Source organism: Nomascus leucogenys, chromosome 11 (genome assembly GCF_006542625.1).
Source record: "Nomascus leucogenys isolate Asia chromosome 11, Asia_NLE_v1, whole genome shotgun sequence".
Classification (NCBI taxonomy): domain Eukaryota; kingdom Metazoa; phylum Chordata; class Mammalia; order Primates; family Hylobatidae; genus Nomascus; species Nomascus leucogenys.
The window spans coordinates 29,088,627-29,115,612 of record NC_044391.1 but is presented as its reverse complement, the minus strand read 5'-3'; the positions used below and the strand labels follow the sequence as shown (position 1 = coordinate 29,115,612).

The 26,986-nt window shown below is 38.0% G+C and overlaps 2 protein-coding genes and 1 pseudogene across 2 annotated transcripts in view; 2 read left to right on the top strand and 1 right to left on the bottom strand.

The window, feature by feature from the left end:
• The window catches only part of UMAD1 (UBAP1-MVB12-associated (UMA) domain containing 1), a 239,010-nt gene that overhangs the window by 135,982 nt on the left and 76,042 nt on the right, over nucleotides 1–26,986 (bottom strand). The window lies entirely within an intron of this gene.
• LOC105740461 lies at nucleotides 2,141–2,527 on the top strand (annotated as a pseudogene).
• Nucleotides 26,032–26,986, top strand: part of RPA3 (replication protein A3) — an 80,817-nt gene continuing 79,862 nt past the window's right edge. Inside the window, exon 1 of the mRNA XM_030822138.1 lies at nucleotides 26,032–26,124. The gene's annotated coding sequence lies outside the window, so the exon portion shown is untranslated. The remainder of the gene's footprint in view (nucleotides 26,125–26,986) is intronic.

Below are 26,986 nucleotides of genomic sequence, written 5' to 3'. Positions count from 1 at the left end.
GAAAAGATATAAATGGCCAATAAGCACATGAAAACATCATTAGCCATCAGGTAAATGTAAATCAAAACCACATCACACTCACTAAGATGACTATAATTAAAAAAAACAAAACAAACAAACAAAAAAAACACAGTAACAATTAGTGTTACCAGGACGTGGAGAAATGAGAACCCTTGTACACAGCTGGTGGGACTATGAAATGGAGCAAATCCCTTTGAAAAACTGTCTGGCAATTCCTCGAATGGTTAAACATAGGACTGCCACATAATCTAGCAATTCTACTCCTAGGTATACACTCAATGAAATGAAAATACATGTCTACACAAAAGCCTGTACACAAATGTTCACAGCAGCATTATTCATTATATCCAAAAAGCAAAAACAACATAAATGTCCATCAATCGGTGAATAGATAAATAAAATGTGGGATAGCCATACAATGGGATATTATTCAACAATAAAAATGAATGAAGTAATGATATCTGCTCCAACATAGAGAGGTCTTGAAAACATAAAAGAAGCCAGTCACAAAAACCTACCTATTTTAAAATTTCATTTATATGAAACGCCCAGAATAGGCAAATCTATAGAGATAGAAAGTAGATTCCTGAGTGACTAGGGCTAGGGGAAGGAGGATTTGGGGGAAATAGTGAGTAACTGCTAATGGATACAGAGGTTTCTTTTGGGGTGACGAAAATGTTCTAAAATTAACTATGGTAATGGTTGTACAATTGTGTGGATATGTTAAAAGCCATTGAATTGTAAACTTTAGGTTAATGTTATGGTATACTAATTATATCTCAATAAAGATTTTATTTTAAAAATAGTTTCTCTGGGGTGATGGAAAAGCTTTAGAAATAGACAAGGGTGATGGTTTCACAACATCATAAATATAATCAACACTACTAAATTGTACACTTGTAAATGGTTAAAATGGAAAATTTTGTTATATATATTTTAACACAATATTTTTTAAAAAGTGCAGAATGGAAAATATATATGTATATGTATAATATACACATATATGTATATTAGCTTACTTTCCCCTGCTTTAATAATGAATAGATTCTTTCTCCAACAGACTCACTTTGTCCAGAGTAGGAAAATCTCACATCTAAAACGTGTTATGAGCCCAAACATACATAAGGGGAAAGTATTAGCATGACTTTGGAAAATTTATTGAAATAAATCAATCAGTTAAAAAAATCTGTAAAAGATACCAAAACATCTTTAAACACCACTGAACATTCTTTTTTCAATGTTATAATTTATAAATTTTGTATCTGTTGTTCTTTAACCTGCCTTAACACTGTTTTTGACAAATGATGTTTGTTAATTGTTTTGCTATTTCATGTTGTGAGGAAATTAATTGACTGTTACAATTCAGGTTTTAACAAATTGCATTTCTACTATCCTTTGCTAATTATGCTGTGCTAAGATTTTGCATAACAATTCACACTACATTTAATCTACTTTAATTTTAAAGCAACTTATTTGTAAGTACATAAATGTATATATAAATTTCATCCTGCACCACCAGACCAAAACTGATCGTGTTGTTTCTAAACCAATTTTAGATACATACTTACACAGAAATTCACATTCATGTGAATAAACTAAAAGTAACATTTAAATACATACCACCTTCTTCAGATTTCAACAGGAATGTAAATACATATATACACAGAGACCAAACAAAAACAACCTAGTGCATGGAGTGTAAAACACACGTGCTTTACAATAAATATTTCTATACAAATCTTTTCCAATACACCGAAAATTATTACCTTAACATGATTATATTTTGAACATATAGCACTTTGATGGGGTTAGTTTAAAGCAAGTCTATTATGACAGAAAGAATAGTAAATATTCTACCACAGTGCCATTTTATAGAAAATAAAGCATCAATATCAGAAACTGTAAAAATTAAAATGTCAAGCAATAGTAACTTTCTCATCAATCAAGCTGATTTTAGAGAAATAAATATGGAATTTCAAATGTTTGATTATTCATATTTATTTTATTCTTAGTTGACAATCATGAAAAATCACTTGAAAATTATGGTTCTTTTAGGCTCATTATGAAACAGTTTTAATCCTTTAATCCTTCTAGAAATGGTCCTGACCCTTTTCACAAGATGGCGCCGAAAGCGAAGAAGGAAGCTCCTGCCCCTCCTACAGCTGAAGCCAAAGCGAAGGCTTTGAAGGCCAAGAAGACAGTGTTGAAAGGTGTCCACAGCCACAAAAAAAAAAAAAAAAAAAAAAAGATCTGCCCGTTACCCACCTTCCAGCAGCCCAAGACACTGCGACTCCGGAGGCAGCCCAGATATCCTTGGAAGAGCGCCCCCTGGAGAAACAAGCTTAACCACCATACTACCAAATTTCCGCCGACCACTGAGTCTGCCATGAAGACAGAAGACAACAACACGCTTGTGTTCATTGTGGATGTTAAAGCCAACAAGCACCAGATCAAACAGGCTGTGAAGAAGCTCTGTGACACTGATGTGGCCAAGGTCAACACCTGATTCGGCCTGATGGAGAGAAGAAGGCATATATTCAACTGCCTTCTGATTACGATGCTTTGGATGTTGCCAAACTTTCATAGTATCAACAAGCATTTACTAAACATCTATTATGTACCAAGCCCTGTGCTGTACAATGGAATTGTCTCACATCAATATTCATTTAAAAATAGTATTTATGAAAATTTGTCAGACGCAGTTGGTGAGAAATATTTTTTCACCACTATAACTATAAAACGATTGATTTTATTACACTAAAAATAAAAAATATTTTTTATTTAGTAGTAAAAAATGACTTTATTTTTTCATTTTACAAAGGTGTTCTATTTTTAATAAGTTGACTTAAAGCCTTTTACTTAATAGTCAAGTTTTACAAGGATGAAGAAATGCAGGTTTTTCTCTGCTCTTATCATACTAATTGTAGTTAACTGAAAAGTCTACAGTTGTTTTCAGCAAATCAATGGTTTAAGTTTGTTTAAGTTATTGTTGGTTCAATAAGCAGAGAGGATCTCAACTGGCATTCTAATCAGGTTTCAATTCATTACATTACAGTGTTTTTTTATTTTTATTTTTATTTTTATTTTTATTTGAGACATTGTCTCGCTCTGTAGCCCAGGCTGGAGTGCATTGGCATGATCTCGGCTCACTGCAAACTCTGCCTCCTGGGTTCACGCCATTCTCCTGCCTCAGCCTCCCGCGTGGCTGGGACTACAGGCGCACACCACCACGCCCAGCTAATTTTTTGTGTTTTTAGTAGAGATGGGGTTTCACTGTGTTAGCCAGGATGGTCTGGATCTCCTGACCTCATGATCCGCCCGCCTCAGCCTCCCAAAGTGCTGGGATTACAGGCGTGAGCCACCGCGCCCGGCCACAGTCTTTTTTTTTTTTAAGACTATTTTTTCCTTGCTCTTTAAAGGAATCCAAAGTTCTCCTAGGAAGTTGAGCACCTAGAGAAACTTTATCAAGACTTAACTCCCTGAATTACTGTCACTTCATACAAAATAGAAGCTTTATAACCTGAAGAAGTTTATGTAACTGCACAACTGCTCACTACCATGCTATTAGCTACCTTAATGGTTTTGTCAATTAAATGGAATGTAAAACAAAAAAGAGTCTAAAAGTCAGGCTTTGCAAGAATTTAAAGAAAAAATGAATTCCTAATTTCAACATTAACAGAAGCAAACTTTAAACTTATTCCCACAAAGGGCAGACATGAATTCTCACAATACATCCTTGGAGGTGATTGCAAACATTATACAGGTTTGGACCCAAATACTGGAATTCTTTACTCATTAAAATTTGCAATTGATAAAACAGATTTGGGTTAAAAGAGAAAAGGAGAAAGGAAGAAACAAAGAAAAGCCAGTTTTCAAATCGTCTTCAATTCTGGTATCTACATGTCAAGACATAAACAGATGCTGGATACAGTCCAAAGAAACTAAAATGATCACAAAATCATTGATTGCTGTATAAGGTATATTACAACTGAGGGTTATGACTTCTCAGTATGGAAAGGGCAATGCAAAAGACAGATTAAAAGAGTATATAGTGTTATGAACAGTATGAAGGGTATGTCCTACTTGAATTTGTTCACTAAATTTCAAAATTCTAGAAGAAAAGCAATACCAACTTATACTTGAAATAATTTAGGGCAAATAAAAGAATGTTTTAAGAAGTTGATAGAAAACTTGTCAATCTTACCATAAAAAGTAGCATAAAGCTAAAATTATAACCGTTTGAAGAAGGATTTAGTTGTTTTTTAAGGATTTATAGACAAAGTAATCTTGCAATTCCATTTGGGTGGGGAGAGAAAACAGATAACTTTTTTTAAGGTTATCGCAAAGCATAGACATGAATTCTCACAATACATCTTTGGAGGTGCTTGTAAACATTATATAGGTTTGGACCCAAATACTGAAATTCTTTACTCTTACTAAACCTTGCGATTGATAAATTAGATTTTGGTTAAAAGAGAAAGAGGGAAAGGAAGAAACAAAGAAAGAAAAGCCAGTTTTCAAATGAAAGTGATAGCTTGCTGCCCAGAATTTCAAATCCGTCTCATGCCTTGAAAGTAGTAGCAATCTAGGGTTTCAAGAACTTTTAACAATCATGCTTCTATCTGAAGGGGAAAAAGGGTTCACTGTATAGTAATTAGATGCTTACAGTCTTGACTTATTTAAGCTGCCTTCCTATTTTCCCCATTGACACAGGTAGCAAGGATGCTGACTCAGATTTCTCTTCAGGCCTGCCTGGTTAATCTTCCTGTGCTCTCCTTTGTATAGACAAATAAGCAGAATCTGAATGTCTTCACAAGTTTCTCTAACTACTCAATAGCAAGCTGAGCCATTTCTTCCACTCTTCATGAATCTGTCGTCACTACAAAGTGAAAAATCAAAGGATCTCATAATTTCTCTGCAAAAAATAACTCGATTAGTATAAACTCTTACAGTTTCCATTTTTAACACAATATCAGGAAATATTAAGTGCTTTTTGACCCTAATATAAATATCCAGATTTTCTAAAGTTTTTGCTTGATTGATTTGCTATGTCACTAGGAACATCAAACAGTTTCCTTGAGAAAAACAGATCTTGAAGAATCTATTTTAAGTTTGGAAAATATTTCTCACCATTTTTAGACAGCAAAGGTGCTGAGGTCAAACCACATTGCACAAGAGCAAATAATCAGTTACTTCAAAAAAACACTTGTTAAGCTTGCTACCAAAACAAAACAAAACTATTTTATTTTGTTGAGAGTACCATGAAAAGAGCAGGTGTTAGTAACGAAGAAAAATACCAAATCTCACCTAAGGCTACAGCAACTTACTAAAAATATGATAAATTTCACAGGGACCAGGCAAGGTAATGACAGTGAGATATAATATTGATTGCATGATTAAACCTCAAATGCCTGCTGATGCAGCAGTTCATTACTAAGTATTTACATGTACTCATCTGTGGTCTGTGGAATTAAAATCTTTTAACAAACTATGCTAATTTCCTACTTTAAAAATACATTAATCTAAGCTACTTAAAGTATACTTACATAATAATTAAGTGACACTTGAAATGCTTTAAGTTTATAATTTGTCATCCAGATTTTATGCCTGAATAATGGTGCTGAAAAGTAAAAATAATTTCTCATCCTTTTTCCCGAAATTTCTCCCTGTTCTTTCAAGAATCCAAACAACAGGATCTCATTCCCTGTGCCGAGCCTCCTTTCAGTTTCCTCTTCCTACCTGTCTCAGCTGAAAACTTAAGACCATTCACCCTACAGCCAATGGTTCCACCTTCTGCAGCTATCATCTAAATTCCAAATGCAGCCATGACAAGGCATCTGCACATGGCAGCTGTAAAAGAAACACTGGCACTTTACTGCTGAGAGGAAAGGTAGTGCCATTTTTTGAGCATTGGTACCCTCCCAGAGAGGATGACAGCTGGCAACTCTGTCCTACAGAAAATAGGAAAGCAAGAGAAACATATACAGAAATGCCTACATATGACGTCACTCGGTAGCCACAGCCCTAAAAGTATCCCAGAAAAAGGGCAAATCAGCGGTAAAGCTAAAGCAAAAAATTTTCCTGAACAGCATTTGGTTACAAGGACAAATAAAGTTCATTTATATTCATTGCTTAGTGGAAGATTTCTTTTACAACCATGTTATTTTGCAAAAATTTTATATCAATGCAACAACTTAGTCCAATGACTTTGAATAATAGTCCATTAAACATCACCAGGTCCTGCTTGAACCAGTGGTTAGTGTCAAATACCACAGCAAGTTATCCAACTCAAATAGAGATGATTTAAATTTTATGACTTGATGAATACAGCAATGATTTATTTTTTGGCACTAAGGGCATAGGCAGAACAAGCCTCTGTTTTGTTTGTGTCATTTTCAGGTTCAGAGAGTCAGATCCCATGCCGGAAAAAATTTTACAAAATACACTAAATTCTTCCAGTGCCTACACCAGTGGTTGGTCACACTAAACTTCTTTAAGAAATGGAATTAATTCTTTTAATAACTACTGTTTAATATTCTACAGACCCTTTGATCAATTCAAAAAAATTATACCCTTTTATGTATTAAAGTGACATTCCTCTGTTAGCTTGACTTTAGAATCCATTTTCTCAATTGATAACATGAAAAGCTAGGTTATGTTGTTTGTTTTAAGGTGACTAGCAAGACAAAGTTTTAGTGATGCTAAATTTTCCACTGCAGAATAATGACTAATATTTATTGACTTAGTGTATGCAAGTGCTGGGCTAGGCCTCTGGCATGTATTATCTCATTTAATCTTCACAACAATCTGATAAAATTTAACTACTATAAATTATGCTATCTGCCCACATTCCACATTCTTAAGTTACTATACACAAAAACACAATATACCCAGCTTCAAGGAGACCAAATTTAGCAAAAACTTAGGTAGGTAAATCAAGCAAAAACAATCATTTTTTGATAGGTGAAAATATAAGCACAATTAACACTTTATAAATCTCAATGTACACTTTAAAATAATAGTACAACCCCAAAATAAATAAACTGTCATAGGTGTAATGAATCAAATAATACTGAGTTTTTCCCACTGATTTAGTTCTTCATTCATGCTGTGGCAGTAGTTTGTTTTCTCCAGGCTTTTAATCCTACAACATGACTAAATGTTATGTGTTCTTGTGATTGAATAATGCATAAGATAAAAACAAAGTCCAAAGGTAAGAACTGGTGGTAGGTAGAAACCTGAGGTTTCTGCTGGAGAGAAGGGGAAACTGCTGTTGACTGAGCACCCACTGGGCTGGTATTTTAATTTACATAAGTTATTAGAGCTAAACGTCACAACAGCCCTACTGAGTCCATGTCATCATCCTTGTTTCACAGCTGAGAAAACTAAAGCCCAGAGAGGTTAATTAATTCACCAAAGTCTCAGCTGGCAAGTAGCAGAGCTGAGATTCAGCTCCAAGTGTCTGACTTAGTAGACAATGGGGTTTTCCCCTAAATTAATATATAGAAATTATATATAATTTGTAAGCTTAACTCCTTTCTCTCCAAAAGACGACAGGATTCGCAAAATGTAGCTTTAGAGAACCTATTGGGCAGGGGCATGGCCCAAGCCAAAGAAGGAAAACCCCTCTCAGAGCAAGGTGGCCATGGCAGCTTCTGGAGAAGCAGTGGGGCTTCGGGGAAACCAGAGGCCTGGTGACCTCTGGCGATCCAGGTTGTTTTCAGATTGTTTCCCACCACCGGGGAATGAAAAGCGGCCAGCTCAGCAGGAGGCCGCTGGAAGCCAGGCTTCAGCTGTCAGAGATGCATTGGTAAAGGATGACATCTGTCTTCTGAATTGTGGAAAAGCTCAGAAGAGAGATACAGTGACTCCCATCTCAACATGGACCAATGAGTCTGTTGCTTCTTATTTTCCCAGTCACTGGATATGAAGACATCAAGAAAGGACTTTAGGATTCAAAGAGAGAATCATTTCTTAAAGAAAAGAGTAAGACTTTGGAAGAAACATTTTTAGTAAATAAGATGAAGAAAAACATGTTCTGCAAAATGAAAACCAGTAAATAAGGGCTATCATGCACATCAGGAGGCCTGCATTGATGCAGATCATTTGAAGAGCACACTGGAATCAAATAAATAAAGACGACTGAATCTCTGAAAGTAGTGCGTGAATAAATGTAATCTAAATAAGCAGAATTCCTCCTCCTATGCACAGAAGTAGAAACTCAGCAGGTGAAGAGTCATTTAAATCCACCTTCATCAAATTGGGTGGTAGAAAATTGAGCTGTGATCCGAAGATCCACGTTTTAGAATGACAGCTGGTACTTATAAGGAAGAAACGTGCAATTTCAAAATAGAGCTGCAAAAATCCAAAGGGATCCATCTCAGGAAGAAGACTTGACCAACAGACACTTTCAAAAACTAAGTTTTTCAAGTCATAATATGCAACATTTATATTGGGAACTGAAGAGAGAAATGACTACTAAGAACAATGAAAATTCTTACTACAACCAGGAAGGCCTTTGTCCCAAGAGAATGTGTTGAAGACGTTGGGGAGGACAACACGAAACTGCATTTCATGCATTTCACTGCAACATTCAAAAGATATCCCTCTTTCTCACCAAATGGTAAAGCTCTTTGTAAGAAATACCACAGCTTCTCCATTACCAGGAAATCTAAATATTTCATCAGGGAAAGCAATTCTCCAATCATGGACAAACAATGGTAGATCCATTCCTATGGATGTGCCTAATGATGGTACAAACTTTCAGAAACACAATTCCTATAGCAAAAAATCTGTGGAAGATACTTTCTAGGTGTTTCCAAGTCCTCCTAAATTCAGTGAGGCACACTTTGGGGAAACTAAAACTATTGGGTCAAAATAATCAAAACTGCCTTGATAGAAATTAACTCTGAAGAAATTCATATTTAAGATAAGAATGTGGCTGGGCGCAGTGGCTGATGCCTGTAATCCCAGCACTTTGGGAGGCCAAGGTGGGTGGATCACCTGAGGTCAGGAGTTCCAGACCAGCCTGGCCAACATGGCAAAACCCCGCCTCCACTACAAATACAAAAATTAGCTGGGTATGGTGGCACGCCCCTGTAATTCCAGCTACTTGGGAGGCTGAGGCAGGAGAATCACTTGAACCCAGGAGGCGGAGGTTGCAGTGAGCGGAGATGGCGCCATTGCACTCCAGCCTGGGCAACAAGAGTGAAACTCTGCCTCAAAAAAAAAAAAAAAAAAAAAAAAGGTGAGGATGTGGGATTTACCCCAGTGGTTTTCCAAGAAATGTCTACAACACATTAAAATTAAGCTTGGATTAAAAGTCTGCAGAAGTCTTTAGAGTATGTGTGTATCTGCACATATTGTACCTTTAGAATTACCTTTAAATTATTACTACCTTTCCTTCTAATTTGATCCCATAATGGGTTATTTTTTGCCAAAATGTCTGTATCCTCAAGAGTGGTGTGTTACCAATGTCAACTTTTCTCTTTGACCTTGCAAAAATATTAATTTAAGGCATAATCACTCTTCATGGACAAATCATTGTTTATTAAACTGTAACTTATTTGATGTGTTCTTGAAATTTTTTTACACCATTGGTTTCGTGAGACGTAAGTATTTCATGACAGAAACTACTAAAATAATACCCTGTTCACACTATATTTATTAAATATAATTTTAGGACTATAAAATATAATTTTATATTTACTATGTAAAAATAGAATTCAAATTCAATATGCTTTTTGGTATAGTAGTCTTAGATCTTAGATATTTCCTGAGTATTGCAGGAAATTGCAAAGCATTGTTAATACACTTGGGGTTAAACACATTGTTTTATGTATGAAAAAATAAAATTAGCTAGCATATGATTTTCCTTTAAAGACCACAAGATATATGATAAGGTGGTTAATGCAAATTAATGGAAATGATAGATAACTATTTTAAGGGAAGAATGGAAAACAAGAGAGATCAAAAAAGGCTTTGAGGCTAGGCATTTGGTGTCAGCATGGTATGGTGAAGGGCTTTATTTTAACAAAATTCCTTGTGATCTTGAGTATTTATGATGAAACTTGAAATGTACAGTAAAATTTATATACTTTTGAATATAATGAAGAATAACATCTTTCAAATTTACTTGGGTGAACACTGAATAGGGAGGGAGGTTTAGCTCTGAAAGTAAAAGCACCAAAACATAGCTTAATTAAATAGAAAAGATAATTTCAAAATATTAAGCTTCTTATATTCATGAAATAAGGTTTCAAACCTAAAGACCTTAATTAAAATTTAAAAATCTTAATAATAAATAAAGGTTAGCTACAACACCAAGGCACAGGAACCAGAGAATTTCTGGGAACTAAGAGAAGATTCACATCCACACTAGGGTAAATATAGCAGTTTAATTTGACCTGGTACACCCAAAATCATACCACAGGGGGCTCAAAGCTCTGAGATGTCGTGAGCTAACAAAGTCTCCTATGATTACAAAACTGGGAACAATATCTCAAAAGGAACTTAAGCCTATAGCCCTGCAGTAACTCTAAAAGAACTTTGATAATGACATTGATCAAAAACATCAAAAGCTTAAAAAAAGGGTGGTTGCGCGGGGGAGAATACTCTTATACATACCTTGTAATTAAAGCACACACTGTTAATTCTTAACTATAACAAAAAAATGAAAAGAGATTACATTCCTTTGAAAATCCAAGGAAATTAAAATCTCATGATTATCTAAAAGAACCTGAAATTACACTCATATTTTCTTCTCTAAAGAGAGGTGTTCATATTATGTGTGACACAAGTCTATAATCAATTTTAAAAATATCTGGGAAATCTGTCCTGGTGTATGCTATCTAGATTCAAGATAGCTCAAAGCTACTAATACAAATGGACTATTTTAGACATATAAAATGCACATCTATAAAAAGTCATATATTATTATAAATAACGAAAAGTTTAGTGACAGAGCTGAAAATAATATTTTGGGAGAATATCTAACTTCAATTGACATGACTGGCTAGTATTAAATACTGGCCTGGGATAATTTTGTACCATGTCTGGTGACATACTAGATGGCAAAGTCATAACTACCATATATTGCTAATGTTTTCTGTGTATCATTCATTTCATGTCATCATATTAATTCAAAACATGAGCACCATCTATTCTAACAAGGGACCACAATTATAAAGTACGGAATTGAAGGAGGAATTCCTTCAATCAGGAATATGAAGTTTATCCTTATTGCTTGGCCTTGCTTTCTAAGATAGCAACTGTCATGTCATTAAAGATATTCTCACTAAACCAATCAGTAAGATCAGCAAAGGAAATGCATCAGTGAAGCACCCAAAATGTCAGGCTTCAGGGCATACTTAAAGCCTAGTGGTATCTTCAAAACTATACACCAAGACCACTGATGTCTTTCTGAGGTTTAAATTGGCATTCAGCTGACTACCCAGAGATTCTGGAGTTTCCAGCCAAATAAAGGACAAACATACCAACTGGGTATCATGTGCTACTTGCTGCTGTTTTAAAAAAACAATACGAGATAACAACACTCTTTGTCCACAAAAATGCCTGACATTTCTGGCTTAAGATTTTTGGGGCCTAATAAATAACTCCATTACTTATGACAGAGGTTTCTTTCATTGATGGGTTTATTAAATAAATAAGTAGTTCATCAGTTTACAGAATGTGTTGTTTCACACAATTTAATATGAAACAACTAGCAGGTGGTACTATTAAGAACCATCAGTAGTAGGAATTGTTTCATAGATGACCAACTTAATCTACCTTTGGAACACTGCCACCCTTTATAAGGTTTTTCCACATAACACATTCAAAGTTTTAGTGCCCATCTACTCAGGGTGTTTATGAAATCCTTGTGCAACTTTAAACTTGACCTATCCCACTGAACTATATTTTATGGGACTGTGTTAAAACTGTTGTGTATTCATCCAGACCACATTCTTTAAGAGAACTTCCAGCCAGGATCATGAATGCAATTTATGAAATCACTCGGCAGCAGCTGTAGAATGTTTTCAATGAGGTGGAAAATCAGACTGAATGTTGGATCACCAAAAACTGGTGGTTATGTTGAAGTCTATAAATTTAAACTGCAATGTTAAAGTCTTATGCACACTGATTTAAGTAATTTTAAATTTTTTTTCTGTCACAAATACAACAAAGATTAAGGTTTAAAGTTAACATGGAAATTTTTAAAACACCCCAAGTGGCTATGATGTTATATATATCTATTAGAAACTTTATTATTTTTCCCAGGTTGGAAGACTAATAGCAACTCATTAGAAAATGTTTGCCTTTTCACCTTACTGTTCTCCCTACTTCTTTCTCTTCACAGAATTTATTGATTATAGAAGTTAAGGACAATTAGTAAATTTCAAGAAAAAACACTCAACTGGAACTTCATGGGAGAATCTACTTTTTTGTGTTTAACAAAAACATATCAGTTGGCTAATATTCAGCCAATGAATATTTTCTTAAAAGGAACATGAATTACTCATTGCATTTGCTTACTAAATAACAAGAATAATTTAATGAATCTCAATGGCTAGAGCAAGCAATCCAAGCAGAAGATGTAAGAATATCTATCTAAAATTGACTGTATAAAACAAAATAATGGCCATTAATATTTATCTCAGATATTTTTCACAGTCCTCTAAGGTGGACCCTCTTACTGTCTCCATTGTACAGATAAGGAAAATGAATCATAGCACTGTTAAACAATTTGCTCAAGGTCATCAGGTCAGTTAAGGCAGGAGATAAACTTCAAAGCTAGTCTGTGTCCACAGTCCAAGCCCTTAGCTACTATACTTCTCCTGATTATGGTATTTTTATACTTAAGGCTTCTTTTACACATTTTAATGGATCGGTATAAAGATTCTGAGTCACTGATCAAACAGCTTATTTCAAATTTGCTCTAGCGTTACACTCCATAGAAGAGATTTCTATTCTTTCAAAAAAAATTTTCTGAAAACTCTCTTTTATTGCAGCAGCTTATAAACAAATAGGCAATTTAGCAGTCTTTTGGGTTAATTACCATGAGCAAATTAACTTAAATGCCTATGAGTCTTTGGCATAATTCTCTAGAATGCAAAATGAGCCAATCTTATTGATTCTAGTTTTAACAATACCTCTAGAAGTGTTTTTTTGGGGGAGGCGAGTCGGGGGGGATTGTTTGTTTGTTTTTCCTTTTCCTTTTCCTTTTTCTTCCTCACTGCTACCACTTTGGTCCAGGACATCATCATTTCTTGCTTAAACCGCTGAACAGTGCTTCCAAATGTCCTCTAACCTGTTTCCTTTACAGACCATGCCCTACACTACTACAATAGTTCCATCCTTAAAACACATACTTGAGGCCGGGTGCAGTGGCTGACGCCTGTAATCCCAGCACTTTGGGAGGCCTAGGCAGGTGGATCATGAGGTCAAGAGATCGAAACCATCCTGGCCAACATGGTGGAACCCCCCCCCCGCAATGAAAATACAAAAATTAGTTGGGTGTGGTGGCACGCACTTGTAGTCCTAGCTACTCGGGAGGCTGAGGCAGGAGATTGCAATGAGCCGAGATTGGTGCCACTGCACTCCAGCCTGGTGACAGAGCAAGACTCCATCTCAAAAAAAAAACAAAACAAAAACAAACAAAAAACATACTTGATCATTTTACTCCTTTCCCCCAGGAGGAACTTTCAACACATTTACAACTCAAAGTTCAACAACTTTAGTGTAATATACAAAGCCCCACCACCATTCCCACCACTGCTTCCACTTTGACTACTACCCCTATCCAGCCCCAACCATCTTTTAAATTGCACATATCTCAGTATATTTCATCAAATATTATTTCCTTTGAAAATTGTCATCTTTCTGCTTAATATTGCTTAGATTTAGGTTTGGGAGATTTTGAGGGTTTTTTTCCCCGAGGTTTTTGTTTTGTTTTGTTTTTAAGAGAAATGCATGCTTATTAATACATGCCTATTATTTAAACCTATCCACTCAGATCATCTGGCTCAGATCAGGAGCAGAGAGGGTGAGACAGACACCCAGTGTACCTTTTGAAGGGCTCATACGTGAGGATGTAGGCAATTGTTTTTCTCTAGAATAAGAATGAACTAGGCAAGTATGAATGCAATTAGAGGTAAGCTTAAAGGTAGAAAAAGAAAGAGAAGCTGGATGAGACAAGATCAATTGCTTAAAATGAGGACTAGCAGAGCGTGCAAGAAGCAGCAAACATGTCCATCAGTCTCTGTGGGCACATTAGCACGTGGTTCTCAATCTTAGCTGCACGTTAGAATCAGCTGGGGATTGGCTAAAAAGTCCCTGCCAGGTGTTCTTCAGGCCAATTACATCAAAATCTCTAGGAGTAAATCGCAGACATTGGTATTTTTTAGAGCACCCCAGGTGATTCCAAAGTACAGCCAAGGTTGAAATTCACCCAGTTAAGACAAAAGTGATGAGAAAAGACCACAGAAGAGAGCTGACAGCTCACATAACTGGAAAGCAAAGATACATTATCGTGCCCATATCACAGTTGTGATTTTTTCCAGGAATGCTTAATAGCCTGGGAGCAAGGGCAGAAAAAGGGAAAAGTCGAGTTTATCCAGAGTTGAAAAGTGGCAGGGTCCTAAAGAATAGAGACCTGATCTTAGAACACTGCAACTATTGACCATGGGCTCCAGACTGGGTAAGAGAAGTCAGGAAGTGACGAGAGACTGAGCAAACAGCTGTCAATGAATTCAGTGAACGAGTGGGAATAGTGGCAGGAAAGAGGGACAAGTTGACATGAGAGGGTAGGATTTCTGGGTTTAAAATTTACGTTTTTCAAGGTAGCACTACTCTGAGTGATTATATAATCTGGAGCAAGACCACAGCAGAGAATGACTGGGGTAGAAAAGAGAATGGCTGGCTCCACTGAAAAAGTCTTTGGAGACTGAGGTTAGCATGTTCACCAGGGCATCATGAATTTTAGAGTTGTCCAGGCTAACTATAGGATCTAGGAAGGGAAAGAAATCAAGTCAAAGCGCTCTATGAAGTCTGGGGCACAATCCAGAGTGAGTAGAGGATAATGGGCAAATACAACCTCAGAAGATGGCAGCCTTATCAATGAGGTAGAAAAGAAATAGCCTGAAGTGGCAGAATGACTGCAAGAGACTGACACTCTAATCACAGAAGCCAAGTACCACATGTGTGACAGAATGAAGCGCATCTGTCTGAGAGAACAAAGTCCTCTCAAAGGATGAAAACGAAACATCATTTCAAACCCATAATTGTCCAGCTCATTCCCATCTTCAGCTTAATGTTCAACATTGGCTTCCATGGCTCTTAAGATGAAGACATGACCAGTGCCTACAAGGTCTAGCATGACCAGGGTCTGCCTAACTCCCGAGCCTCATCATGTTCCATGCTCCATCCTGGCTCTCTGCACATCAGTGGAAGGGCCTTTTCCCACTCACCAAATGTGCTATGTTCCCCCCCACCAAAGAGCCATTAAACATTGCTCTTCCCTCAGTCTCGAACTCACCTCTCCCTTCTCCATCCAGTTAACTCATTCATGTTTCCATTTCCAACACAAATACATTATGTACTTATGGAAGCCCTACTCAATCTTCCACATTTGGTCAGCTGCTCTCATACCACTTATGAACATTGTAGTTTTACACTTATTTAGGTGATCGTATATCTAATGTCTGTCTCTACAACTGGACTGTATCCATCATATTCACCATACATTCCTAATGCCCAGCAAAGTCACTGACATACGGTAGGCCCACTATAAATACTGTTGAATAAATGAATGAAAACATGGATACATCACAAATGAGAAGGAACATAGTGAAAAGGCTACTGGAATCTTAATACTATTCATATAGCAGCAAGAGATACCACTTCTTGAGTGCTTCTTGTGTAGCAGATATGGCTACTTATTTAATCCATGGATCAACCTCTGAGATAGGTTTCTTTTTTTTTTTTTTTTTTTTTCCTTGAGGTGGAGTCTCACTCTGTCACCCAGGCTGGAGTGCAGTGGTGTGATCTCATCTCACTGCAACCTCCGCCTCCCGGGTTCAAGTGATTCTCCTGCCTTAGCCTCCTGAGTAGCTCGGACTACAGGTGCACGCCACCACGCCTGGCTGATTTTTGTATTTTTAGTAGAGACGGGGTTTCACCATGTTGGTCAGGCTGGTCTCAAACTCCTGACCTCGTGATCCGCCTGCCTTGGCCTCCCAAAGTGCTGGGATTATAGGTGTGAAACACTGTGCCTGGCCTGAGATAGGTTTTATCATCTCAATTTTGTAAATGAGAAAATTGAACACTCAAAGAGATTAAATGACTTGCCTGCTGGCCCCCAGCTGTGAACGGCGAGAACCAGGATTTTCCCAGATAGAGGTACCCTATCTTTATGTCAAGTTGACTATAAAGACCCCTACAGTTAAAGCCAAATTATCCTCAAAAAAGCAACTCTAGATGTGTACACATGTACACACATATCTGAACATGTACCAGTTTGGCCTCAAGCTGGTACTCTGAATAGGGCATTTTACCACAGAATGGAGGTCCCAAGAGTTAAAAATAGGGCCAACAGAAGAAAATAGGTTTGGATGATGTATTAGTCAGGGTTCTCTAGAGGGACAAAACTAATGGAATAGATACATATATAAAGAGTTTATTAAGGAGTATTAAATCACACAATCGTATATAAAAAAAGTTGATTAAGGAGCATTAAATCACACAATCATATATAAAGAGAGTTTATTAAGGAGTATTAAACTCACACAAAGGTCCCACGATAAGCCATCTACAAACTGAGGAGCAAGGAAGCTAGTTCAAGTCCTAAAGCTGAAGAACTTGAAGTCTGATGTTCGAGGACAGGAAGCATCCAGCATGGGAGAAAGATGTAGGCTGGGAGGCTAAGCCTGTCTAGCCTTTTCACGTTTTCCTGCTTGCTTTATATCCTGGCCAAGCAAGCAGTTGATTAGAGGGTGTTCACCCAGATTAAGGGTGGGTCTGCCTTTCCCAGCCCACTGACTCAAATGTTATTCTCCTTTGGAAACATGCTCACAGACACACCCAGGATTATTACTTTGCATGCTTTAATCCAATCAAGTTGACACTCAGTATCAACCATCACAAGTCCACCTCTTGTCAACTTGAACTCATACACATCTCCTGAGATCATATATAACTTTCAAATAAAGACAATAATAAGGTCATAATTATGCCTAACATAATTCAACTACGCTATGTACAACCGAAAACACACCAATCCCCAACCAAAATGCTATTACATAAAGTTAACAATACTTAAATGCTGATATGAAGTCAATAAATCTTATGTCACATGATAAAGTAAAAAGGAAAATGAAGGCATTTTCTTAGTACAGTGTATACATGAACAAGCATGTTTTTAACAAAAAGAGGAAGAAATGCTCATTGAGAATTACAGTCCTCGTTTCTGCAACTGGTCATGTGGTTGTAGCCGGTATTGATGACTACCTTTTTCTACTACCCATTCTGTATTCCCTTTGCCTTCAGCACACACCTCAACAGGTCATGGGTTTTTTTCCTGGTGGAGTGACCCAAACTTTCATTCCTGAATGGTCTTGTCCATTTGTAGTCCTGCCTGGAGTGGGCTGTTGTAGTTTCCCACTGACCTGAACCACAGGGCATGGTAATGCTAACAGACACCCTAATGGATCTCCTCTATTCCATGCATACTCTTCTTTACCTCTGTTGTGAAGTAGTAGGCTGATTTCATCTTGATAGTCCAGGTCAATCACCCCAGCCAACACTGTATCTCCCTCCTTAGACTGTTGACTTAAAGGTGGGAGGTGCCCAAAGGGTTTAGCTGGTAATCTTAACTTCCAGTTTAATGGAATCGTTGTTGTGTCTCCTGGCAGCGTTCCTCCCTCTGGAACTAACACCTCTATCTGGAACTAACACCTCTTGGCCAGCAGAAAGTAATGTCACAGGAAAAGGAAGCAAAATTTTGCTAGTGGGTCACTACGGGTGAGGGTGAATGGTGCCATTTCCACTTCCACCCCTTGATTCCTGGACCTGTGAATCCTGGCTATGGGAGAAACAGTACCATATATTGGACACTGATTCAGAGCATACACGGCCTTCTGGAGAACTTTGTGTCAGCCCTGTAAAGTGTTGTTACCTAATTGGCGTTGCAATTATGACTTCAAAAGGCCATTCCACTATTCTATCAATCCAGCTGCTTCAGGATGATGGGGAACATGGTAAGACCAGTGAATTCCATGAGCATGAGCCCACTGCTGCACTTCCTTAGCTGTAAAGTGAGTGCCTTGGTCAGAGGCAATGCTGTGTGGAATACCATGATGGTGGATAAGGTATTCCATGAGTACATGGATGATAGTCTTGGCAGAAGCATTGTTGAGGTCACCCGTTAGTGAGCACTCACATGGGATACAAATATCTTCACAGTTTTTGACCAAACAGGTCCATCCACATATCTCTTCCCCAATTTTCTTTGTCACCAATTTTCCAATCATGCTTCTTCCAAGTCCCGTCCAGCCAAACCACTGGCTACAGCCCATGAGTCAGTATATAATCATACATCTGGCCATCTCTCCTTCCATGCAAAGTGCACAACCAGGTGCAATGCTCAAAGTTCTGCCCATTGGGAAGATTTCCCTTCACCACTGTCCTTCAGGGATGTCCTAAGAAGAGGCTGTAGTACTGCAGCTGTCCACTTTCAGGTGGTGCCTGCATATTGTGCAGAACCATCTGTGAACCAGACCCTGGTCTTCTCTTCCTACGTCAACTGATCATAGGGAACTCCCCATGAGGCCATTGGTGCAGTCTGGGGAAGAGAAGGCAGGGTGGCAGGAGTGGAGACCATAGGCATTTGAGCCACTTCCTCATGTAACTTGTGCCTTCACCTGCTCAAGCCCAGTCACATATATACCACTTCCATTTGATGATGGAATGCTGCTGTGCATGACCCAATTTATGGCTAGATGGGTCAGAAAGCACCCAGTTTATGATAGGCAGTTCAGGTCACATGGTGACTTGATGACCCACAGTCAAATGTTCAATTTCCACCAAAGCCCAGTAACAGGCCAAGAGCTGTCTCTCAAAAGGAGAGTAGTTATCTGCAAAAGACGGCACGGCCTTGCTCCAAAATCCTAGAGGCCTCCACTGTGATTCACTTACGGGGGCCTGCCAAAGGCTCCAAATAGCATCCCTATCTGCCACCGATACATCAAGCACCATTGGATCTGCTGGGTCATATGGCCCAAGTGGCAGAGCAGCTTACACAGCAGGCTGGACCTGTTGCAGAGCCTTCTCCTGTTCTGGACCCCACTCAACACTGGCAGACTTTCGGATCACTCGATAAATGGGCTGGTGTAAAACACCCAAATGTGGAATGTGCTGCCTCCAAAATCCAAACAGACCCACTACGTGTTGTACCTCTTCCTTGGTTGTTGGAGGAGCCAAATGCAGCAATTTATCCTTCACCTTAGAAGGAATATCTCAATAGGCCCCACACCACTGGACGCCTAGAAATTTTACTGAGGTGGAAGTTTCCTGAATTTTAGTCAGATTTTTTTCCATTCTCTGGCATGCAAATGTCTCACCAGTAAGTCCAGTTTGTTTTCTACTTCTTGCTCACTGGATCCAATCAGCATAATGTCATCAATGTAATGGACCAGTGTGGTATCTTGTGGAAGTGAAAAGCAATCAAATTATCTCCAAATAACATTATGACACAAAGCCAGAGAGTTGATATACCCCTGAGGTAGGACAGGAAGCTGAAAGCAAATTGCTTCTGGTGGACCTTATGGACAGGAATGGAGAAAAGGGCATTTGCCAAGTCAATGGCTGCATACCAGGTACCAGGAGATGTGTTAATTTGCTCAAGCAATGAAACCACATCTGGTATAGCAGCTGCAATTGGAGTCACCACTTGGTTAAGCTTACAATAATCCACTGTCATTCTCCAAGATCCATCTGTCTTCTGCATAGGCCAAACAGGAGAGTTGAATGGGGATGTGGTGGGAATCACCACCCCTGCATCTTTCAAGTCTTTAATGGTGGCACTAATCCCTGCAATCCTTCCAGGGATGTGATACTGTTTTTGACTTACTATTTTTCTAGGTAGAGGCATCTCTAATAGCTTCCATTTCCTACCATAATAGCCCTCACCCTACTAGTCAGGGAGCCAATGTGGGGGTTCTGCCAGCTGCTAAGTATGTGTATACCAATTATGCATTCTGGCACTGGGGAAATGACCACAGGATGAGTCTGGGGACCCACTGGACACACTGTAAGTCAGACCTGAGCTCCATTAATTACCTGACCTCCATAAGGCCCTATTTTAACCGGAGGACCACATTGGGTCCCCTGGAATTAACATCACCTGAGATCAACCGTGCATTGGGGAAAGGGAAATGATGAGGCATTTCAGGGACTATCTGAAATGACATTATCAGTTACCCTGATAAAAGGCTGGAGGTCTCCTTGGGGGAGGATGGGAGAAAGATTAACAGCATAAATTGTCGGTAGTATAATGGGGTCCTTCCTCAAGGGGACCCGGCCTCCCCTTCATTCAAGGGGTTCTGGGTCTGTAAACTGGCTCAATTCTGGAAATTGATTGAGGGGCCATGATTCTGTTTCTATAATTCAAATTAGTCTTTCGTCCATTCGATCTGGAAATTTTCTTCTCATATAAATTAAGTAGGAATGCAGTAGGCTTCCTATGAATTTCACTTCTAGGAACACCGTGATTAATTAGCCAATGCCAGAGCTCTACACGAGTCAGACTATTCTGATTGTTGCTTTGCCTCTGCTGTCCATTACAGTAGCTATGCCTACCTTGCCTTTGATGGTTGAGTGCCACCACTTGGCCCCTGCCACCTCAGGATCCAGTTATTCCCATCATATTTAAATTTTGTAGTTGAGTGACTATGGTTGCCACTGTTGGTTCTGATATACAGAGAAGAGCAATTATCGGGCTCTTGAAAGATACAGGTGCTGCCCTCACAAATCTATTTTGCAAAGCACTGGGACCCTCCCAGCTGGGAAGAGTAGGTCTAAAGTGACTAATCCACTCCACCATCCCAATCTCCCTAGGCCTTTGGATCCCTTCCTCTACATTAAACCAAGGGAGATTAGGCATTTCCAGCTCGCTCACAGTGGGCCATATTTTAATCCATATTTCAGCTAATCAAGCAAATAAACTATATTAGAACATTTTTTAACTCCCTGAGCTGTAACATTAAATGCAGAATCCCTACTTAGTGGGCCCAAATCAATAAATTCAGCCTGATCTAACTCTATGTTCCTTCCACCATTATCCCACACCCTTAATATCAATTCCCATGCCTGTTCTCCAGATTTCTGCTTATATAAACTGGAAAACCTAAGCAGTTCTTCTCAAGTGTAGCACACCTCCTCATGGGTCACACTCTGAACCTTGCCTCTAGGGGCCCACCAGGACTTTACTCTGGTTATAGGTCTAGAAGCAAACAGGAGTGTTGGCAGTGCTCCTGAGGAGAATCAACATTATCTTGTCTAGCAACTGCCTCAGGGGAGGCCATCACTGTTGCCTCAGGCAGTGCAGGGTTTATCTCCTCAAACAAAGGTGGAAAGGCTGATGGCAGCATGGGTTGGAGAGGGAATGTTGCCAGTACTGGGAATGGAGAAGCTGTTTCTTCTGGCAAAAAAGATTCATCAGGGTTTACAAGCTCAGTGTCCCCAGCTTCATCAGGGTCCTCCCACATGTCCCCATTCCAAGTTGCAGGGTCCCATTCTTTTCCAATCAATGCCTTCACTTTAACAGTAGACACCTGGTGAGGCTGTGCATGCACCTTCCGTTACAGGTCAGCCACTCACATGATAAGAGCTTGTGTCTGTTTTGTCACAATTTTAGCTCTTTCTCTACAGGAGGTAAGACTCTCACTGAGGGCAGTCTTAGGAGATTTAAGGCTCAGTATATGCTTCTGAAGCCAGGAGTTAGAATCCCTGAATTCATCATTTTCCTTCATCACTTTGTCCAGTGAACTTAGGAGCAACCAACCAACTTCATTACATTCCTTAGTTCTCCACACATAGACAAAGGTATTATGTACAGAGTCACTAAACTCCTTGCTTCACATGAGCGGTAAATCAGGAGTGTCAAATGCATTTATTTTGCATAACTGTCTAAACAGTTCATGCCAAGGACTATCAGTGTTCTCCATACTGTTAGAAGTAGAGTCCTCAGCATTATTGGGTCTAATCATATTAAGCAGCCAATTCCAGAATACCCAAAACCAACGAAAGAACTCCATCCTTAATATTCTGTTCCTCTAGAACCACTCCTGGTACCAAAATCTATATTAGTCAGGGTTCACTAGAGGGACAGAACTAGAGAGAGAGAGAGAGAGAGAGAGAGAGAGTTTATTAAGGAGTATTAAACTCACATGATCACAAGACCCACAATAGGCCATCTGCAAGCTGAGGAGCAAGGAAACCAGTCCAAGTCCCAAAGCCGAAGAACTTACAGTCTGATGTTCAAGGACAGGAAGCATCCAGCATGGAAAAAGATGTAGGCTAGGAGGCTAAGCCAGTCTAGCCTTTTCACGTTTTCCTGCCTGCTTTATATCCTAGCCAAGCAGACAGCTGATTAGATAGTGCCCATCCAGATTCAGGGTGGGTCTGCCTTTCCCAACCCACTGACTCAAATGTTCATCTCCTTTGGAAACACCCACACAAACACACCCAGGATCAATACTTTGCATCCTCCAATCCAATCAAGTTGACACTCAGTATTAACCATCACAGATGGGGAGTTCAATAAAATCCCTGAGAGGGCAGGTAGCAAAATCCTCATGGGCAGTCACAAAAAAGATCAAGGAGGAGGAAGAGGCAGCACAGAGATTGATTCACTGCCTCTGCAGAGATCTTTCCTGGGGTGGAAGTGAGTTTTCATTCCGGAAGAAGATCATAAAAGTGACAGTTCCTGCTGATGACAAAAGTCTCCTCCATATTTTATGAAACATAACTCTGCCATCACCATTTAGTACTTATTCAAATGCATGAGCTTCTTTTTAAGGAAAAATGGCTCCTAATGGCAGTATCCCCTATGGCTCACAATTATGCAGCAGTAGTGTGGTTTTCATGCAGGCGCCTTAACATTTAAAGTAGAATTCAAACTTGACCACAATGACAGGTCCAGAGCTCATGAACCTCTGCACACATATGGAACATGTGAGAAAAGAAACTTTACTATGTTTTTTTTCCATCTAGTTTTGGTCAAAAATCCAAATGACAGAAAAAGAGATTCACATACTGTATTAGTTTCCTAAAGCTGCCATAGCAAAATGGTACAAACTTGGTGGCTTAACACAACAGAAATGTATTTTCTTACATTTCTGGAGACTAGAAATCTGAAATCAAGGTGTCAGTAGGGCTATGCTCTCTCTGAAGTCTCTAGGGGAGAATTCTTCCTTGCCTCTTCCTAGCTCTGGTGGTTTCTTGCAATCCTTGGTGTCCCTTGGCTTGTGGTGGCATCATTTCGATCTCTGTCTCTCTCACATGGCCATTTCCTCTGTGTCTCCCTGTGTCCAAATTGCCCTCTTCTTATAAGGACATCAGTCACTGAAGGAGGAGGGCTCACTCCAATGAGTATGACCTCATCTTAACTTGATTCCATCTGCAAACAGACTCTATTTCAAAATAAGGTCACATTCACAGGTACTGGGGGTGAAATCTTAAATATATCTTTTTGGGGGGACAGAATTCAACCCGTAATTCATACTAACCACCTAGTCTGGATCACTAGAAGGCAGCACCCCTGCACTTAGCCTTCACTAAAGGCTCTTAATTCTTCAGTAAAATGCCCCTTGTTTTTATAAAAAAGTTTAAATAAAAATATACAAAAAACCAAATTGGCTTCTTCTACAAAATCACTATTGAAGATGCTTTGTTTTCTCAAAAAGTCTTTTTATAATTACCATGAAAAAAGTTCATTTCTTTTGATGACAGTGAAAATTTTTCTTTTGTCTGGCAATTAGGAAGCTTACTAGTCAGCACTATAGTAATACACTAATACTCAGCAGTCTATAGTACCATAATACTACAGTAGTCTGGGTGTTTCTCAAGTTTAGATGGGGAGAGTAAGTTAGGGAGGGAAATGATTAAAAACACAGATGCCTGGGACACACTCCAAACCTATAAAATCAGAAGTGATGGGGAAGAGGCCCAGGGTTATTCACTTCTGACAAGCAGCCAAAGTCATTCTGCTGTACACCCACTTTGAGTGCCACCAGCCTAGGGTTTTTACATCCCATTTCCCCCTTTATTCGCAGAGATGTATAGTTTGTGAGTTTTATATTTTAATGTTCTTGTGTCCTTTATTGCAAGCTATATTTTTTTTAGCTATTTACAACTAAGATTAAGAAGCAATTTCTAAGTATTCTACTTCTGAACTATATATTTGAAATAATACTTGTGACTATATTTTAGGTTCTGTAGCACTTTTCCAAAGATGACATACATTTTCAAACAGACGGCTTTATTCATGCTTACCAAGTCCCTCTGAGGTACAGTGGAAGAAGAAACTATTATTCCCTTCAAAAATAAAGGCTCAAGTCCAAGTCAAACTGAGTATTTATTAAACACCTTTAATGTTCAAGACACTTAAATATCACCTCATCAGGGCAGGTAATAGCCAGGGAGGTACTTCTCTGAATATGGAAAGGTTAGTGTACCACTTAAACACAGCACACTGATTTACCATCTCTTGTTTGTACAGAATTAAATAGTCTAGACAATTTAATTATTTTAATTGATCAGTGTAAGTTGTTGTGAACAATTCAGAATAAAAGCTCCAAGTACAAGTACTTTCTTTCCACATTATTCTTCTCATCTTCAGTTCACATATGAAAACTAAAGCCTCCTAAACTTAAGATTATAAAGTACTGCGAAGTACAATAGTCACTAAGGTGAAAAAAAATACTACTTTCTACAGCTGTCTATAGCTCAACTATCTGAAAAATATATAGTCGGTTTGAAGTCTTTTGTGAAATCCCTTGTGAGACTCTACTGTTGACTGTGGTTAGAATACATTCAAAAGTATAATCAGATTGCATCATCACCATCACCTGCTCAGAGGCAAGTTGAAGAAACATGTGCTCATGAGGCTGAAGCTGGCTTATTGTACTACACTCTCATGTGGGCTTGCCAGAGAGATTAGTCACCATTTTGCAGCTGGTTTCAAATTCAGTTGCTGCGATACAAGTGCAGATGCAATGGCTTATCCTAATTATATTGCTCCAGTTTAATCTTTCCATTTGTAGCATACTATATACTGGATCAAATTCAAGACTCTGGATTGGTTTCAAATAGAAGAGATTTCAAAATCACACATTTGTTATCCTCTCCTAAAGTTTGCTGATCATATTTCATCACTGTATCTTTTGGATCTTCTGAATTCACCCTAAAGGTGTTTTTAGCTCTCTAAACTGTCACTAAATCTTGATAATTAATAAAAACACAGAAAAAAACAGTTCTTAAAGCTTTTTTTAACACAATAAAAGGAAAGTTATGTCATCTCCAAAAATACTCATATATTTTTTAAAATTTCAATTTTCTTCCTCTTTGGAATTAAATATATGAGCAAATTCTAAGGAAATTAATTGTAATCAGTGGTTTCTAAACTTAACTCATGGTCAAAATCACTTGGGAAGCTTTAAAACACACATATATTTCCCCCACTTCACCCTATACCTGTTGAATCATAATTTAAAGAGGATTCTTTTTAAATTAATCTAGAAGTTAAATAAAGCTAATGCTGGTATTGCTTCTGAGAGTCAGAAAGAAAAAAGAAAGGTTCCTGCCTATCTCATGCAGGTCTTTTTAACTGCCTGCTACTGTCCATATTTAATAAATGCCATCTGTCAAGAACGATGTCTATACAAAGAGATGATGTAATCAGAAGAACTTTAAAATAAAAGAAAAAATAAAATCCTAGCATCATCAGATCCACAGAAGCTACTCAGATAAGAGGCTCCAAGAGGACATTTTTGGATGTGAAAAACAATGAGAAGGAGTGCAACACACATTTACAATCGTCTTAATTTTGTAAGTATCTGTTTCAATTTGTTGGATACATAGCTTTTTCCTTCAAAATAACTTAAAGGTATTATTTTGAAGACACACGTAGTCAAATTTAGATTATGCATTTTTACTCCCTTCTTATTCATTTGTTCCATGCTAGTGCTGGGAATATGGTGGTAAGAACAGACAACCCATGCCCTCACTATGCATACAGTATCATCGACAGCATTATAAAAATATCAAAATAGTTTTATGGTTAAAATAAACTATATTATAAGAAATTCACGTAAGTATATTTCAAAATACCCTTGGGGATAAAAATAACATATTCAAGTTATAGCTGACACATTATTTGGAAAAATCACTCAAGTTCTGCAATTTCTTCTTCCCAAATTAATATCAGTTTTACTTCATTATCTAATCTAAAATTTATAAATTATACAAAAATGTGAAGTTAATAAGTGAATGGTATATCATAGGTTATTCAACACACTGCTAAAATTAAAAATCATTGTGTCAATTCTAAAAACTAGATTTTCCTAAATTCTAAAAGCTACACAACTATGACAAACAGAATCTATAGTACTCCGTGACTCTTAATATTATAATTAAACATCAAGTTTATTAATAGAAGAGTTTCATAAACAGATTTTCACATGACATAATATGTTAATTTGATAATTATGGCCAATCATAAACTTAAGCATAAAAGGTGATGGTAAGATAAAAACAAAATCTTGAGGACAAAATTTCAAACTCATGCTCTCATCCAGGCCAGAGTTCCTGAACTATACAATTACAAACTAACTTTTTTGTTAAACTGCATTTTACTCTTTACAAATACAAGTAGTTTTCCAAATACTCCATGCTGTTGATGCCCCAAAGT